Raw genomic sequence first — 19,740 nt, 5'->3', positions numbered from 1 at the left:
TGTGTCCATGCATATCTTCTCTTTAAATTCCATATACTATTCACATTCTATTTCCTACATAGGAAATAATGTTATTATTTTTAAAAAATTATTTATTTGAATGTGTTCTTTATTTTTACATCCATATATTTTTATTTTAATTAAATGATTCCTATGCTAATGCAGCATCATAAGAAACAGAAGAGGATGATGTCCAAAAAGTAATGATTGGTTTACTGAGAAAAAGTCTTCTGAAATTCGAAGTAAAATAATCACTAAATTTTATATACTGGATTTAGCAACATATCAATAACCTTAACAATTGCAGGCAAGTTGAAATTGTAAGGCCACATGAGAGTCATCAAGTAAAAAGATGGATAGAAAGCTACTCTAAACAACTACTTCTGGATACCCATTAGACAGAAACTTTTATGATGCTTTCATTGGAGTTTTTTTTTTTTTTTTGGTTGATTTTTTAATGAAAAAAATAAGGAAAACAGCAAATCTTTGTGGCAAAAAAATTCAGTTGAGCAGGAAAAATGTGCAAAGAAGAGTTACATGAAGATAAGAAGATAATTCAAATTATACTCTCCATAAGAAACCTGGTAGGAATCAGATTAAAGATACAGGTAGAGAATTGGCTACTAGTACCTGATCTAAGTAAGAAATGGTAGTTTTGTTTGTTTTGTTTTGTTTTTGAGACTGAGTCTCACCCTGTCACCAGGCTGGAGGGCAGTGGCAGGATCTCTGCTCACTGCAACCTCTGCCTCCTGAATTCAAGTGATTCTCCTGCCTCAGCCTCCCTAGTAGCTGGGACTGCAGGTGCACACCACCAAACCCAGCTAATTTTTGTATTTTTAGTAGAGACGCGGTTTCACCATGTTGGCCAGGATGGTCTTCATCTCTTGAACTTGTGATCTGTCCACCTCATCCTCTCAAAGTGGTAGGATTACAGGAGAAATGGTAGTTTTAAAAAAGAAGTAGTTTTAAGGAAAGTAGATGGAAATTTGAGAGTTCACATCATATGACTACAGTTCATTTATTAACTTACAGAGAAAGGACTTACATGGATCGAGTGTGAAAAAAGAGAAAAGTGTTTAAATGTCTTATGATGAGAAAGAGAGATTGAGATGACTTAATAAATAAGTATTTCCTGGGAGATTTGAGCTCACTTGCAGACAATAAATTTATAAGTGGTCATAATATTGACAGTCTGTGTTGTTTACACTACTGTAAGAATAGTATTTATTTATACATATGTGGATGATAATATTTGCATCTATTGGTTGTGGGATTTGCTAATTAGGTATCACTTATGAGAAAATGCTACACTGTGTCATGGAGTAATGAATTTGTGAAGGAAAGGAATAAAAAAGAAGACAGATGAACAGGAGGAAACATCAAGGAAAACATGTAATTGCAGTATTTGAAAAGACTGTTAAAATGACTGGTTGAAAAATAATTTAGAATGGAAAACACTTTCTTGTAATAAAGAAGTTAAAATGTGAGACTGTAGACCAACTACTAAAGCCAAGTAAAGTGGGATTTGGAGGAAGTAAGCAAACTGAGTAACTAGGGGATTGGATGTATTGTCCACAAAAATCATGATGTCACTTGGAATATTGGCAGCATTTGAATTGATTAGGAAAATCACATGCCATAGAGAAAATGTTCAGGAATAAGAAAGATTTTTTCAGAGGGTAGTGGGTTACACACTAATTGCAAGAAGAGGGGTGTATTAGTTTTCTCTAGAGGGACAAACTAATTGGCTATCTATCTATCTATCTATCTATCTATCTATCTATCTATCTATCTAAAGGGGAATAAGTATTAACTCACACAGTCACTAGGTCCCACAATAGGTTGTCTGAAAGCTGAGCAAATCAGTCAATACATAAATATGTAGATAATCCTTAAATGAATCTATCTATCTATATAAATATATCAATCTATATAAATGAATAGATGTAGTAAGTTTATATATTAAAACGTATCTATATATATGAATCTGTATCTACTAGTTTTGTATAGATAAATATAAATATTTTCTTCACCTTTTGGCAAGACTGATCATTACATTCTTCAAGCAAGAGGCATATTGTTTCTGGTTGCCACTTTTAGTGATGCTATCTGTTGATTGTGCTTATTGCCCAGATATATTAATTAATTAGTGACATTTTCATTATCATATTTCCTTTAATAGTTGAAATGAGTATATGAATACAATTTATTTTTTTATCTAATGTTTTATATCTCAGAGCAGTTTATACAAGACTGATGGGCTAAATGATTTTTTTTGCTCTTTTTAATTTATCTTAAAAACTGAATTATTTCCTTATGAACCTCCAAATTTCGCTAATTTGTTGAAAAGTTTTGATTAATTTTTTTTTAGTATTTGCACTCACAATGATTCAAAATATATTTGAATTGTTTTAATCTATTGCTGTTTTTATTGAAGCAGGAATGTTCCTATCTCTCCTATGGGTGGCTCCTATGTCTTCTGAGTTCTCTTGACATGCACCATTGCAGTCACTGATAGTTGCTAAAATGTTTCAGACACCTTTTACACATTTTCCATCCCAGATCTGGAATTAGACATTTCTGGTTTGTGTGTATGTGGCAAGGAAAGGTTGTGAGGAAGGGTATCTCAAGACCAGAATTCAGGCAATAAGAATGTGCATTATTAACTGGGTCTGTTGTTATTTCTACATCTGTCCGATTGACAGAACAAGAATGAATAAGTGGACTGAAGTGTGGATAGATGGCTAGATTAGTAAAAAGGCAGATAACATACCCTCCATGAATTCATAGTGTTATGTATGATTTAAATTCACGACTGAGATGAATATATTATTTCTGGTAAATTTTTGTCTTCTTTCTTCCACATTAAATACATGTTTTGAAGAATTTGAAATTTTGATTAAATCCAATTATCATTTTATTTTATAATTATGCTTTTTATATCTTACATAAGAAAGCCTTGTCTAATTTCAAAGCACAAATATTTAGTTTTTGCCCTGAAATTTTATAAATTTAGTTTGTATACATAGTTCTACAAGATCGAACTTCAATTTTTTTTGCAGGTAAGTATCAAATTGTCCAGCAACATTTTTTTGAAAGTTTGTCATTTCTCTCCTGAATTGCTTTAAATTTTTGTCAAAAATTAGTAGGTTTATTTCTGTATTTTCTCTATTTTCATACATCAATGAATTTATCTCTCTTTATGTGTAGACCATACTGTATGCATTTTTTATAATAAGCCTACAAATAAGTTAGAATAGGTCCTCAAACATTGTTCTTTTTCTTTAGAAGTTGTTTTGGCTCTCCTATCTAGTTTCTACTTCAATGTAAAATGGACAAAATAAGAGCATTTTTCAAATTACTTCCTAATTTACTTAATTTATTAATATTTGAAATAGCTACTTGGGAGGCTGAGGTGGGAGAATTGCTTGAACCCAGGAGGTGGAGGTTGCAGTGAGCTGAGATTGCGCCATTGCACTCCAGCCTAGTGAAAGAGCAAGACTCTCTCAAAAAACAGTAAGTGTTGATAAAGATTACAGAGGGTTTCGAATACTCTTCACAAAGATTCTTCAACTGTTTACACTTTACCCAAAATGGTCCATTTATAAACTTTTAAAAACATTAACACTGGTAAAATACTATTAACTGCCAACTTTATTCAGACTTTAACTGTTTTTCACTAATAATATTTTCACTTTTAGTAATTAATTTATTCATTAATATTCAGATGGTAAATTACATTGGTTGATTTTAAAGCTCCAAGCACAGTGATAGCTCCTAGGCAAACAAAGATGATTAAGACATGCCCCTCTTCAAGAATGTCACAGTCTATTACATGACCAAAAATATATATTAATAGTGCAATAATTAAATGACATTTCAATTTAGCAACTACAGAGACACAAAGAATTAAAATTGCATTTATCATTAGACAAAGAAAGAGACAAAGAAAGTCTTCTGCTTTTCATTTTTCAAGCAACAGGAGTCTGTTGCAATGTGGCAAAAATCTATTTAAGCCATATGATTTCTTTGAAAATCAGATTTATTTTAATGAAAATTCTGAAGGTATTGTTAATTCTCTTCAATGTTAATGTTGACTTATGTTCTCATTTAAAAAAATTTTCTTCAAAGTAATTTTTAAATAAGTTCTATTAAATAAATAAGAACATACAGAGATGATTGTGTTTGCATGTGGAGAAGAAAGTATCTATACAAATTTCAAAGATGCCTATAAGAAATTTTGTATTAGAGATAACTTGTTTCTAATAGAAATTATAATACAGAAGTTTTCTTCCAGCTTATTAAAACGTTCAACTCTATTTGCTGAAATTAGTAGTATTACCTTTCTTATATTTGAATGTAACAGTTAACTTCTATGCAATAGTTAGCAACTATTATAGTGCAATTTAGCTTTTCTTTACTGTTTGAGAAATGTAAAAAGTGAATGCGTTTGTTACCAATATGTAAAGATAGCAAAATATTTTCAAAAAGTTAACTTTCTATAATTGGATTATAAAGCTCTTTTCCAGATATTTACATTTATTTGGATGATGAGGAATTACAGAGGAAAAATCCCCTTCTCAAATGATTTAGGGCAAGATTGATTGGGTCAATTGAGTGGGTGGAATGTTTCTAATGTTCCTCTTCAGTGATTGACATCATTTATCCTGCCCCTTTCTGCACACTGTTTCCACTTGAATTACCTAGATGAAGATGAAATAATTCATATTTTCAGAGGAATCAATTAATAACTTTCCATTCAGTCCTTTTCAGTAAAGGGAGGTATGTAGTATTTTGTTTATAAAGCTTTTTCTGGTTCTTTGTCACATCCTTTAGTATAAGGTAAGTCTTCTCTCACTGAACTGGTATGATAATAATAGAATATTAGATTATGTAATCCAACAAGTCTTTTAATTTCATTTAAACCACAATAAAAGCACATGGAGTCTAGATCTTTCTCAAAATAGAATTAGGATATACAATCACCAATACATTTAACAAATTTTAGTCTCTCAATAATATGGTTAACTAAAGTACAGAATAGATCACTGAGACAAAATGATCTAAAAGTATAAAAGTAACTGTAAAAATTGTGTTAGGTCATACAAGCAAATAAGCAAATTTATCAATATTCTATTCCCAGGTCTTAATCTACTCTAACAAAAATTTCTGTTTTTAAGTAAATTTATTAATTAACTGTTCTAATTATACCATGTGGATATTTTCACTGTTTTGATTAATTTTAGATGACCAAAATGAAGACTAGAAAAATTAGTGGATTAATACAGAAAACCAGTCATGTTTCAAACATGTAAAGTAATTCCAAATATAAGCATTCCATAGCTGATATTTCCAAGAGTTCAACAGAAACCCTGCCTGGATTGTTCTGTATCATCTCTCTACTGTATGTGTGTTTCAATTCCAAGGTTATTTCAAGGAAAATTTTGGTTTCTGGAGGGCCCAGCCGTTTCATCCCAGAGAGCAAGCATGGAAGGAGGCAAAAACAGCATGTGCTTTCTATGTAAAGAATTTTTCTGATATTACCCACTGATCTTCTATTCATAGCTCATTAGTCACAAATTTGCCACTTGGCCACAGCTACTGACAAATAGGACTTAAATTGTCTCTAAACCGTAGTTGCAAGTACTACAATAAAATGAAGCTTGTATGTGCCTAAAGAAGATAATAAAGATAGAAGAAATTAGAAGATTCTGCAACATTGCTATTTAGAAAATTAATTTTAACCTTGATCTTACATGTAGCCATCTTCAACAAAAATCTGATCAATTCAAATGGCATGCCAGTTTATTCATCTGAGAGTACCATATAGGCCATAACATGTTTCTGCAAATAATACACATTTAATTTGGCTAGAACTTTCAAAAAAGTGGATGAAACTTTCAGTAAAATATTAAATGGTAACTTTAAGTAATCTTGTTTTATTCTGAGTTTTAATGGTAATGTTTCATTTCAAATGGTTTGCTATTCAGCATATGACTTCAAGGTAATTAATTATGTCTCATTTTGTTAATATATTAAAATTCTCATTTTTTATGTTTCTATGCAGATTTGCATTAATATAGTTGCTGATGTTAAACTATTCTTGCATTGATAAGCAAAAATACATTTAGTAATCATATGTCCTGCTTATATTTACAAATTTTATTGTCTCATGTTTAATTGGATTTTTAAATAGTATCACATTGTATTTATGTTTAATATTTACAGTCTCTCTCTCTCTCTGTGTGTGTGTGTGTACTTGTGCTTTATTGTATATTAGTTTACTGCATCAATGCGTAAATTCATTTGATTTACTTCCTATGGTCACAAACAGTGTACACAAAAGGGAAATTATCTGCTCTTTAACACTTTGCTAAAACTCACTGATGTGTAAATCTTGTGAGATTTTAAAAAGGATTCTTCCGTGACGAAATATTTATGAAACCCTATGTAATGGTGTCAGTAGAGGAGAAAAGAGGCCAGGCATGGTGGCTCATGCCTGTAATCCCAGCACTCTGGGAGGCCAAGGCAGGTGAATCACCTGAAGTCAGGAGTTCAAGATCCGCCTGACCATTATGGTGAAACCCCATCTCTACTAAAAATTCAAAACTTAGCCAGGTGTGGTGGCAGGTGCCTGTAGTCTCAGCTACTCAGGAGCTGAGACAGGAGAATCGCTGGAAACCAGGAGATGGAGGTTACACTGAGCCAAGATTGCACCATTGCACTCCAGCCTGGGCAACAGAGCAAGACTCCATCTAAAAAAAAAAAAAAAAAAAAAAAAAAAAAAAAAAAAAAAAATGGGAGAGAGAAAAAGTAAGAGAAAAGGAAAAAAGAAATTGTAAACAACAAGCTTAGATAACAGTTTTGAGATATATCCTTATAAAAAGCTATCAGATAATTGGGGTAGTATTTGCATGAAGATTTTGAAAAATGTCTAATAAATACTCAGGAAATACTATCTAAGGAATGTTATATGAAGAAATCTTTCTGAGGAAAATCACTGGCCCTGCAAATATTGATATTTAAAAACTTTCCCCTTGTTAAATATTAATAGTCTAAGCTTATCAGGTATTTGAGAGCGTATTTAAGATGCCACAGAGAGACAAAAATAAATAAGTAAGTAAGTAAGTAAGTCTTGGAATAAATTTCATAGTACATAAAGAAAAGGTTTCAAAAACTGCTATGGTTTTTCTTACCAAAACTCATGTTGAAATCTGATTCTCAATGTGGCAGTATTGAGTAAATTCTTGTTCTAGAGAGACTAAATTAGTTCACCATGGGAATAAATTAGTACCCTCAGGAGTGGTTTGCTATAAAGCCAGTATACCCCTTGGATTTGTTTCTGCTCAGGTCTGCTTTCCCTTTGACCTTCTCTGCCATATTAATATGGAGAACAAAAGTTCTTGTTGGAAACCAGGGTAATTCCCTTGAACTTCTCAGCCTGCAGAACCACGAGATAAATAATATCATTTCTTTATAAATTCCCTAGTCCTAGGGATTAAAGTATAGGAACACAAAACGGAATAAGGAAGAAATATACATTAGTTTAGATGTAATATAAAATAGTATTAAGTATTAATGAATTAAGTATATAATTATTTTGTAGACTCTCTGAGTTTCTATGTATTAAACACCTGGTGTGGTGGTGGCTGGTGGGGGAAGTCAATGGAAGAGTTTAAAGCTAATTTTAAACAAATTTCCAAGAAGAAAATAGATGTACAGTCTGAAAAAATACAGTCCTTTTAGAGAATCAGTCCAGTCTAGAACATGGAACATCATAAAATACAGTGCCTCCAGAATAATATTAAGAAGAAATTGAGGTAATGTAATAATAAAAACATAATGCAAATTTATTTTATGTGAGAAAAACATGAGGTTCCTTATTAAATCACATATAAACACAATCACTAAAGAAATAACCAATGAGTTAGGTTATTGCGTAGTTAAAACACACTAAGGATAAACTTTATTTTATTTGGTTAATGGCATGAAAGTAGAAAATCTATGTGAAGAACATTGTAAGTATGACATTACAATTTTTGAAATGAAAAATACATCATATTTTTAAGAATGAGTGACCTTGAAAAGTCAGCAGACTGACACTTCATAATTTGGGTACTATTATATTCCCAGTCTGAAATTCTAAATAAAGGTAAATATCTATAATGTATAATTGATTAAAGGTATTTTAAGAATGTAAAATCTGAGAAAAGGTTATATCCCATGCACTAAATTAAAGGATGCTGTTGTATAGTGTAGCCATTTTTAAATAAGGGAAAGAATTACTAAAGCAGAAGGCATGGGATCCAGAAAAAAAAGGGGGGAGTCCATCTAGGAAATAAACAAAATAAATAATTCAGTGCAAAAGTGAAAAAAATTCACAAAACACTTGTGCAGCAAATATGCTGGGAAATCTATTCAGTGCACTGCAGAAATGGCTCCAAGAGGAAAAATGTGGTCCAAAGAGGCAATAAAATTGAAATAAAAAGACAAAAACTTAATTTAAGCATGAAAGAATTACCAAAAATTGAATAGACATGTGTAGTCATCACCCTGATTAAGAAACAGAAAATTACCAGTAACCCATAATGGTTCCCTTATAAACCACTAGAATTGGATATTGATAGAATATCACAATTCTATTCAAAAAAACTATTGTTATGACATTTGGTTTCCTGACATGACAGGAAATTACTAGTAACCTATAATGGTTTCCTTGTAAACCACTAGAATTGGGACATTCTATCACAATTGTGATGTTGATAGAATATCTACTATGATATTCATATCTTCATGTGATATTGATAGAATATCACAATTCTATTCAAAGAAAACCATTGTTATGACATTTGAATGTTACATAAGTGGCATCCAAAAGTATGTATGCTTTTGTGTCAGTTTTCTTTCATTCACCATTATATTTGCTATATCAATCTGTGTTTTTCATGAATCTATAGTTCATTCATTCATATAGTTCATTCATTTTCATTGTTGTGTGGTATTCTATTATATGAATATACTACAGTTTTATATTCGTGTTTCTAGACAAGAAGGTTGTTTTCAGTTTTTGACTGTTAAGACTTATGGTGCCAAGAATACACTAGTAAATGTCTTGTTGGACACATGCAAACATTATAATTTGAGGCATACTTATAAATAAAATTGATGGATAGTAGAATATGCAAGTGTTCAGTATCAGTAGATTATACAAATTTATACTCCAATTAGTAATGTGTGAACATCTATATCCTCCTTGAAGGATATGTGTGTGTGTGTGTGTGTGTGTGTGTTTGTGTGTGTGTGTGTGTGTGTTTGATAAATTTAGCCATTCTGGTGCTTGTAAAATATTATCTCATTGTGTTTTAAATTTATATTTTCTATGTCACATATTGATTATTTACTTGAATATTCTTTTTTGAAATGCATCAATGATTTTACTTACTTTTATATTGTGGTATCTTTTTAAATGATAGGATTTCTTTGTACGATGTGTTTTTGTTATATTTGTACAATCTCTGACTTAAAGTTTTACTTTTCTAATGGTATATTTTCATGAGCAGAAGTAATAAAAAACTGTGAAACTAACTTTTTAACATATTTCATATACTTATTTTTACTTCTTGTATTATTAAACTGGCTAAAACTCCAGTCTAATTTTGACACAAGAAGAGTAGGCATTGTTTTCTCATTGTTCGAATCACAGGAAATGTAACATTTCCCAGTTAAGATTAATGTTTGCTCTGAGTATTTGAAATACATAAAATTTTCTTTTCATTGGCTTCCTGAGACAGATTCTCTCTTCATCTATGTACTTTCATCTAGAATCTTTCTTTTTTAAAATCTCCCTTTAATTTTTCCTTAAGTGGGGCTCTTTTGGTAATTAAGTCTCTCTCCTTTATAGGCAGTTTTGCTTAAAAATGTGAATTATTGATGTAGTTATTCTTACACAATATATATATTCCTACAGAACATACATAGCATTTAACATTAAAAGACAGAAAATTATCTTTATCATAAAAAATACTTATGTTCTTTCCATTGCTAACCTGCCAATATTAATCACCATTCTGACTTTTTACATGCTTAACCCTCAGAGATAGATTCACTGACATAATATCCTAGCCTGTTAGTTATTATATTTTAAAACTTATACAATACCTTCCTGTTGTTACCTATCATTAGTTTTTGTTTGTTTTTCTATGGACACATTATCTAAAGTTTTGTTGTTGCTTCCATCAAGAAAATACATCCTTTTTTCTTCGAGTTATTCTCTATACTCCCTTTGTTTTTAGAAGTTTCGTTATTATGTTCTTGCATTAGATTTTCTCAGAAGCTCTATGAAATACTTGTTTAATCTCTGGTTTATTTTGTAAGTTTTGCAAAGTACTTGCCCATTATTCTTTCAAACATTTATCTTTCCTATTTTACTCTTCTCCCAGGACTCACAGGTGTGTTCAAATATTTTCCCCATATTCCATTTGTGTCTTATGATATTTTGTCTATTACCTAACATTTTATCTTTTGTTGTTGCAATTTGAATGTAATTTTTCTAGGCTGTTTCCTAGTTCTGTCTAATTTGCTATTAAACCTAGCTCTTGTGGGTTTAATAAAGTTACTAGTTGCTATATAATAGAGTTAAAATATTTTCCCCCCAAATCTCATGCTGAAATTTAATCCCCAATGTTTCAGGTGGCACATAGAGGAGGTGTTTTGGTCATGAGGGTTGATGCAATCTTCATGGTAGTGAGTGAATTCTCATTCTATAAGTTTCCACAATAATTGATTGTTAAAAATAGCCTGGCATTTTCCTCTTCTTTCTCTCTTCCTTCCCCCTCTCACCTGCTACCATTCATTTCGGCCATGAGTAATCTGAGACCTTCTCCCAAGGCAGATGCAGCTCCATGTTCTTTGATCAGCCTGAAGAACCATGAACCAAAAAACTCTTTTTCTTTATGAAATATCCAGCCTTGTTTTCCTTTACAGCAATGCAAATGGGCTAAGACATTATATACATTTTATTTCTGTAATATATATAATATTTCAGAATTTCATATTTCCTGCAAATTGCATCAATTCATGTGTAGATTATATAGATACCATTGATAAAATTTACTATATCAGCTATTGTTGAAGTTATTACAGCAAATATATAGATGTATTATCACTTTTGTGCTGAGGTCAAATTATGATAAATGTGTACACCATAGAAATTTAAAACTGAAAAGACATGTAGAAGTGATCCTTTAATCATTCTTACTTACATGTTTACAAACTTGAAATTCTGATACTATAGATTAAGTGACTAAATAAAATAATATTTCTAATTAAATTTGAACACAATAAATTTCTGATGATTGGCTCCATGTAGAGATTTGGAGAGTAAACTCAACGGTCCACAAAAAAAAAAAAAAAAAAAAAAAAAAAAAAAATTGCTATCAGGCTGGGCACGGCGGCTCACACCTGTAAACCCAGCATTTTGGATTTTGGGAGGCCTAGGTGGATGGATCAAGAGGTCAGGAGACTGAGACCACTCTGGCCAACAAAGTGAAACCCCATCACTACCAAAAATACAAAAATTAGTTGGATATGGTGGCAAGTGCCGGTAGTCCCAGCTACTTGGGAGGCTGAGGCAGGAGAATCGCTTGAATCCGGGAGGCAGAAATTGCAGTGAGCCAACTGCACTCCAACCTGGTGACAGAGCAAAACTCCTTCTCAAAAAAAAAAAGAAAAGAAAAAGAAAAAGTTGTGTTAAATTAATTAATTTTATGCTATTTAGGTAGACCTAAGCAACATTTACAAAATACGTTTAGGTCATAATATGAGGTCAGTGCAAAAGTAATTTCTATCTTTGCCACTGCTTTTGCACCAACCTAAATATATCATTCATAGTCAGCAAATTTATAATTCAATATACGTAAGTTACTTATATTAGATTTAGGGAAGATTTCTTGAAAATGTTTAAATATAACTGTCAAAGGATCTGTTTTCAGATCCTGATAGTAAAATTACATTGACTTGGAAAACTAAGGATAAGCAACATCTACATTAATTAAGTAGAACAATGCTCTGTTATTTGTCAAATTGTTTTAATAAATTGTCAAGTCTTATGTTAGACACAGCCTTAAGTTAGAGAATTTGGCCCAAGCAAATGTTAGTAGTTGTATGATATAACCATTGTCCATATGTTCTTTAGGTATTTGTAGATCATATGAAAATAAATCTCTTTATCAAAAGTTTAGTTTATAAAACTCAATTATTTTCACTAATATGAAGAAAATTTTTATTTCAAGTCAATAATTTTGTTTAATTAGTATTGTATGGAATTCTTATCATTTTATATTGCCTTGGCATCCATTTTGAATGTGAGTCTAACTTTCTCATACCAGAAGAGGGGTCGATCAGTCACCACTGTCAGAGTTTCCACTCCTCCACTGCCTCCGTTTCTTAATGAGATCCATCCATATAGCTGCCTTACACAACTGCCTGCTAGTGGCCACTTCCATAAAGGATAGCTAAATATATTCTACTTTGCTCAACCTTGTACCTAGTACGGACTATGCAGATATGTCTTGGTGAGGCCCTTACAATCACAGCATGTCTTCATGGAGCTCCTGCTTGCTTGCTTTAAATCTGCCAACTAGTGGATTTAAAAAAAAAAAAAAAGTGTGTGGTTTGCAGACCTGACCACAGGCAATGACAAATAATTACCTGGTAGGTTTCATGGGAAAAGCTGCCCTCTCCACACTAGACTTGGTGCACAGCCCATACATTATAGCCCATACAACTCCTTAAGGGGAGTTGCAATCAGGCCACTCTGGCTAGCCATGCACTTACACATGTTTGCAATCCTAGTGTGGTGCATTTCATTTGGAGGTTCTTTATCTGAATCCTTAGATACCTTTGCTGAGATCACTGCATTGGAGAGAACTGGGGGGCAACCTCCTAGATACTTCACTCTGGCACAGTGCTCAGCATTTTCCCATTTCTAGCTTCCCTCCCTTGTCTTCTGTGTTCTATTCCCATTTCCCACTCCTGGTTTCCAGAAAAGTGCAGGAGATTTTGCTTGGGGTTCCCTGGCCATTTGACAACCTCCATTTCGGTGCTGAACACCCTGACCTCCTACCAGTGGGGAGTCCACGACTGAGGGTACGGAGAGTAGTGGAGGGAGGAGAAATGGGATGAAATCAGCACTTTCTGTAGTTTAATGTCTTGCTTATATTATCCTAGTAAGTGATTAAGGACTAGACTGTTACTTAAACTTTTGGTTTGTTGTTTTGACAATTTAGGAGAAAGAACTTAGCTGCCAGGAGCCAGAGTAGCTAACTAAAGCAATGAATTAATATACAATTTATAATGAGTTGGTAGTAAGTACAAATGAAAAACATGGTAAAATAACTGCCAATTATGTAACTTGTCTTTTTCTGAGCTAAGTCAGGAAAGGCTCTTATAAAGACGTAGTATCAGAAATTCATATATCATATACCAATGTATTTGTTTACTTTCTGTCTATACACTTTGAATGTGGAGAGGGATTTTGCCTTGTTACCCCAGTGTCCAAAGGAGTGTCAGGCAATATATGTTTTCTCTATAAATATTTATTCACTTTATTAATGAATATTATTTTCTGTAGACAGTAATTAAAACTTGACTTTTATCAGAATTACTATGAAGGAGAATTTACGCAGTTCAATATGAAGGGATTGTTTAATGTATATCTGTAGTATTATTTAAGAGCTGCATAGCAAAATACATTCATTGTGATATACTGATAAGTGTTAGGTATCCAATACTGCAAGTAGATAGACCAAAGTAATGGGAAAGCAATTTAGTCAGTTTGCTCCTCAGATTCTTCAAATTAGCTAATATATGTCCTTGATATTTAATAGTGACTTATTTGCACAACACATTATCTTTATTCCAGACTAATTATTATGGTCTAACCTTTCCTAAATTTTGTATTCTTACGATTCTCTTAAAGTGATCTTTAGCTCTTTTATGAAATATTTGACTTTTAAATATGTGAAGGTTGGCAATGTGACATATTTTAAATGATAGAATATGTGCATAATTATGCATTAAATTTTTAAACTTTTAATAGTAGTATCATGAGAATAACAGACAAAAATAATTACTCCCGCAATAAACGAATTCAAGAAATTGACTTTCTTGGGGGGGTGTGTGTGTGTGTGTGTGTGTTTGTTCACTTAGGAAAATGTTATTCACTGAGAAGTCAGAGGGTTTGGAGCGAGCACAGAAGAAACCAAAAGAAATCTTTCAGCGTTAGTAATTCTAAGACCTTTGTAAAAGTCTTCCTATACTGATAACTATCCCATATTCTCATAGAGGACTGAACTCCAGGATATAATGGGGCCATTAAATTTCATTACTCTTGCATTTTCTCAGTTGTCTCTAAATTCTAAGAGTCCACAGATTCTAGAGAAAAAGATTTTCTATTGGTTAAATAAATATAGAAACCATATTTTTCATTCACATACATTCCAGATTCTTTGTTCATATACTTTATTCTATCCATTTAATCTACATCTTTTGATACAATAGCAGTGAGCTTTCATTTGTTATTTGGTTAAATATCAAATCTTCTGCAAAATCAGTTTAATGGCATTAATTTCAGCTTCAGCTAACAAGTTTTCTTTCCTGAAGGCTTGTCTCCAACCTGTTATATTTTCTTCATTTATTTAATCTAGTTGTCAACTCAGAATATTTGTTGATAAATTGTCGGACTATTTTCCAATTCTGTAAGACTGTAATACTTCATGATTGAATAGCTTCTCTAAAACAGCACTTTCTTTAATCTTATGCTTAAAAATTCCAATTGCCAGGATTTTTTAGGCATAAAATCCTGATATTTGAGCTTCTGGCAGCTGCCAAAATAATTTAACAATTTTTATTAACATGTTCACAGTCCTTAAATTTTGTGCAATATATTTCTTAAAACTTTAGAAATTGGATAAACAATGACTCCCTTTCTTAAACTTGTTTGACTCTTCTGAAAGCCACTTTCAGCTACAGCATGGCTTTCTATATTAATTTATTATTTGACTTAATGTTCTGAAGCATTCTCCGGTCACTCGCCTGCATAGTCATGGGAGAAATAATATGGACAGGGTGTAATGAAAGAATGTATAGTTTTGGGAAGTTTCAAATATGCTGCCCATGAGTATATATATATAACTCAAATCGTATTAATCAATTTCATCTGATCACACTGCTTCTGAGTGATTTTGATATGTCACCTTTGAAAGAAACGTATACTAGCACATTCAATTCATATTTCTAATGTATTAATATATATTATATATAATTTGTAACATATATATGTATATCTCTTCTAAAGTATATTAGGAATAGCTTATAATAAAAATAAAGATATAATTTAAAAGGTAAAACTTGATGAGTTTTAACAATATTGCACATTCATAAAACGTAACACCATCATGAAGTTACAGATAGTTATTTTTCTTCTAAAAACTATGCCTATCACAGTCCATTCTTTCTTCTATTCATGACTCCAGACAAACATTGATCTACTTTGTGGCAGTATAGTTTTGTTTGAATTTTATAGAACTAGAGTACATAGAATGTACTACTTTGTGTCTGATATATTTCATTTAGAATAAACTTCTGACATACATCCAGTTTGTTGCATGAATCAGTAGTTTGTGAGGTTTTATTGCCTCAAAGATTTCCATGTTATAGATACATCACAGTATGTTTCTCCATTTATGTGTATTTGAGCATACTAGTTATGCTGGAGTTTGACCATTTTGAATAAAGTTGCTGGGTATATTTGTGCATAAGTCTTTTTGTGGACATATGTTTTGTTTCCCTGGGATGCAAAAGATCATTGTTTATAAAATATATATGTATATATATTTCATCCATCTACTTTAAATATTTATTTACATTTAAAGTATGTCTTTCATGAGTTGAATCTTGCTTTTTCATTCAATCTTCTAATCTCTGGCTTTTATTCAGAATATAAAACCTTTAACCTGCCTACCCCACCCTACCCACCATCCTCTTTGCTTTCTTGTTTTTTTCTCTGTTTCTTTGTTTCTACCTTCCTTGGATTATTTTAATATATTTGTAATTAGATATGAATATATAGATTGCTTTTTAGCTATACTAATTTTTATTATATTAATGATTGCTCTTTTCCAACGGTACTTTAAAGGTATTAATCCACAGTCTTTGGGCCATCTGTGTTTATGAAAAAAAGTCTACAGTGATTCAGATAATTTTACCCCTGTATGTGATGTGTTGCTTTACTCTAGCTGATCTGAAAATTTTGAATTCATTACTTGGCTTTCAGCAATTTGACTATAATGTTCCTAGCCTTGGGTGTCTTTTAATATATGCTGTTCACAACCATAGCTTCTTAAATCTGTAAACTTATTAATTTGATGGAATTTAAGAACTTGTTTTACTTCTGTGAATTTTTTTTTTGTCACTTACTCTCTTTACCTCTGTTATCTCCATTCTTTCTGCCAGTTACATCTTTTGAAGTTGTCCAACATGTCATTGAAGTGCTATCCAATATTATATTTTCTGTCTTATATAGATTAGATATTTTCTTTGATATAGATTAGATATATAGATATTAGATTATTTTCTGTCTTACATAGGTTAGACTTTTTCTATTCACCTCTCCTCAAGATCACAAACAACATTGTTACTATTCCTTTCTAATAATCTGATTTTCAATTCTAAAACCGTTTTTTTATTAAAAAATTATCACTGAAATGTTCTATTTTTATTTTATTAAAATGTATTACTCTTTATTTTGAGGACATTTGTAATAGTGAATTTAAAATCATTGTCTATAATTTCAAACATTCATGTCATTTTGAGATAAATATCTGTTGATGATTTTGTTTGCTATAGATTGGATCACACTTCCTGGGTTTGCCATGCTAAGGTTTGGATAATATCCTGGATAATTAAAATATTATTTTTTATTTCATTAGATTGTTCTGAAGATTATTTATTAGTTTAAGCCCACAATTAACTTGATGATTCTGAAACAACAAAGAGCCATAGTCATACTGTGCAGTGGCCCAGCTCACAATTCAGTTCTTTAAGTCCGATGTATTTTACTTTCCATTTGCATTGTGTTTGTATGTTTCAGGCATTAGCAAGAGACTGGGCCCTTTAAAAAGGTTTTGGAGTGCCTTTTCTCTGGCTTTTTTGGCTCTTCACTGTCAGGAGGTCTTAATTTCCTCAGCTTCATTCTCCTGTTTCTCCAGTGAAAGTGTTGGACTTTCTGTTAGAATTTTAGCTGACCCTGACCAGCTGCCACCACAGGGGCAGCCATGCACAGTCAAAGCTACAAAAACAAGAAACTCACTTTGTGTTGCTCACTTGTTCCAAGGTTTGACAACCTGCAAATATCTGCCTGCTCTTGTACACTGTCCAGAACCCACAGAAAGTTCAGTTTTGTACAATTTACACAGTTATCAGCTAGTTTGGGGAGAATCATTTGTTATGTGCTCATTCTTTCCAACAAAAGTGAAACTCTCTATGTTTGCAATTAATAAGAAAATTTGAACAAGCAAATGTATCAGTCTGCTTTTATGCTGCTGATAACAGACATACCAGAGACTGAGCAATTTACAAAAGAAAGAGGTGTAATTGAACTCATAGTTCCATGTGACTGGGGAGACCTCACAGTCATGGCTGAAGGCAGGGAGGAGCAAGTCACATCTTATGTGGATGGCAGCAGGCAAAGAGAGAGTATGTGTGTCAAACTCTCATTTATAAAAACCATTGGATCAATAGAGAATAAAATACCTAGGAATACAACTAGCAAAGGATGTGAAGGACCTCTTCAAGGAGAACTACAAACCTCTGCTCAAGGAAATAAGATATAACAAAAACAGATAGAAAAACATTCCATGCTCATGGTTAGGAAGAATCAATATGAAAATAACCATACTGCTCAAAGTAACTCATAGATTCAACGCTATCCCCATTAAGCTACCATTGACCTTCTTCACAGAACTGGAAAAAAAACACTTTAAATTTCACACGGAACTAAAACGGAGTCTGCATAGCCAAGACAATCCTAAGCAAAAAGAACAGAGCTGGAGGGATCACACTACCTGAATTCAAACTATACTACAAGGCTACAGTAAACAAAACAGCATGGTACTTGTCCCAAAACAGAAATATAGACCAATGGAACAGAACAGAGGCCTTGGAAGTAATGCCACACATCTACAACCATCTGATCTTTGACAAAACTGAAGAAAACAAGCAATGCAGAAAAGATTCACTGTTTAATAAATGGTGTTGGGAAAACTGGCTAGCGATGTACAGAAAATTGAAACTGGACCCCTTCCTTACACCTTACACTAAAATTAACTCCAGATGGCTTTAAGATTTAAACATAAGACCTAAAACCATAAAACCCTAGAAAAAAACCTAGGCAATGCAATTTACGACATAGGCATAGGCAAGGATTTCATGATTAAAATATCAAAAGCAATGGTAACAAAAACCAAAATAGACAAATGGGATCTAATCAAACTCCAGAGCTTCTGTACAGCAAAAGAAACAATCACTAGCGTGAACCGGCAACCAACAGAATGGGAAAAAGTTTTTGCAATTTACCCATCTGACAAAGGGCTAATACCCAGAATCTACAAAGAACTAAAGCAATTTACAAGAAAAAAACAAACCAACAAACCCATTCAAAAGTGGGTAAAGGACATGAACAGACGCTTTTCAAAAGAAGACATCTATGAGGCCAACAAACATGAAAAAATGCTCATCATCACTGGTCATTAGAGAAATGCAAATCAAAACCACACTGAGATACCATTTCATGCCAATTAGAATGGCAATCATTAAAAAATCTGGAGACAACAGATACTGGAGAGGATGCAGAGAAATAGGAACACTTTCATACTGTTGGTGGGAGTGCAAAATAGTTCAACCATTGTGGAAGACAGTGTGGTGATTCCTCAAGGATCTAGAACTAGAAATTCCATTTGACCCAGCAACCCCTTTACTGGTATATACCCAAAGTATTATAAATCGTTCTATTATAAAGACACATGCACACGTATGTTCATTTTGATACTGTTTACAATAGCAAATATCTGGAACCAACCCAAATGCCCATCAATGATAGACTGGACAAAGAAAATGTGACACATATACACCATGGAATACTATGCAGCTATAAAAAAACGACTAGTTTGTATCCTTTGTAGTACATGAATGAATCTGGAAACCATCATTCTTAGCACACCGACACAAGAACAGAAAACCAAACACCGCATGTTCTCACTCATAGGCGAGTGTTGAACAATGAGAATCCACGGGCACGAGGAGGGGAACATCACACACTGGGGTTTGTTGGGGAGTCAGGGGCTATGGGAGGGATAGCAGGAGGCGGGGAGGTTGGGGAGGAATAACACTGGGAGAAATGCCTGATGTAGGTGACGGAGGGATGGAGACAGCAAACCCCCATGTCATGTGTGTACCTATGCAACAATACTGCAAGATCTGTACACGTACCCCAGACCTTAAAGTACAATTTAAAAAATGTAATTAAAATAAAAAATAACAAAAAACATCGGATCTATTGAGATTCACTCACTATCTCAAGACCAGTGCAAAAAAACCCCCACTCCTGGCATAATTAAATCACCTCCCACAACACATAGAAATTGTGAGAGTTACAATTTAAGAGGACACAGCCAAACCATATCA

Source organism: Saimiri boliviensis, chromosome 16, assembly GCF_048565385.1.
Source record: "Saimiri boliviensis isolate mSaiBol1 chromosome 16, mSaiBol1.pri, whole genome shotgun sequence".
Classification (NCBI taxonomy): Eukaryota; Metazoa; Chordata; class Mammalia; order Primates; family Cebidae; genus Saimiri; species Saimiri boliviensis.
This window is presented reverse-complemented; position numbering follows the sequence as displayed.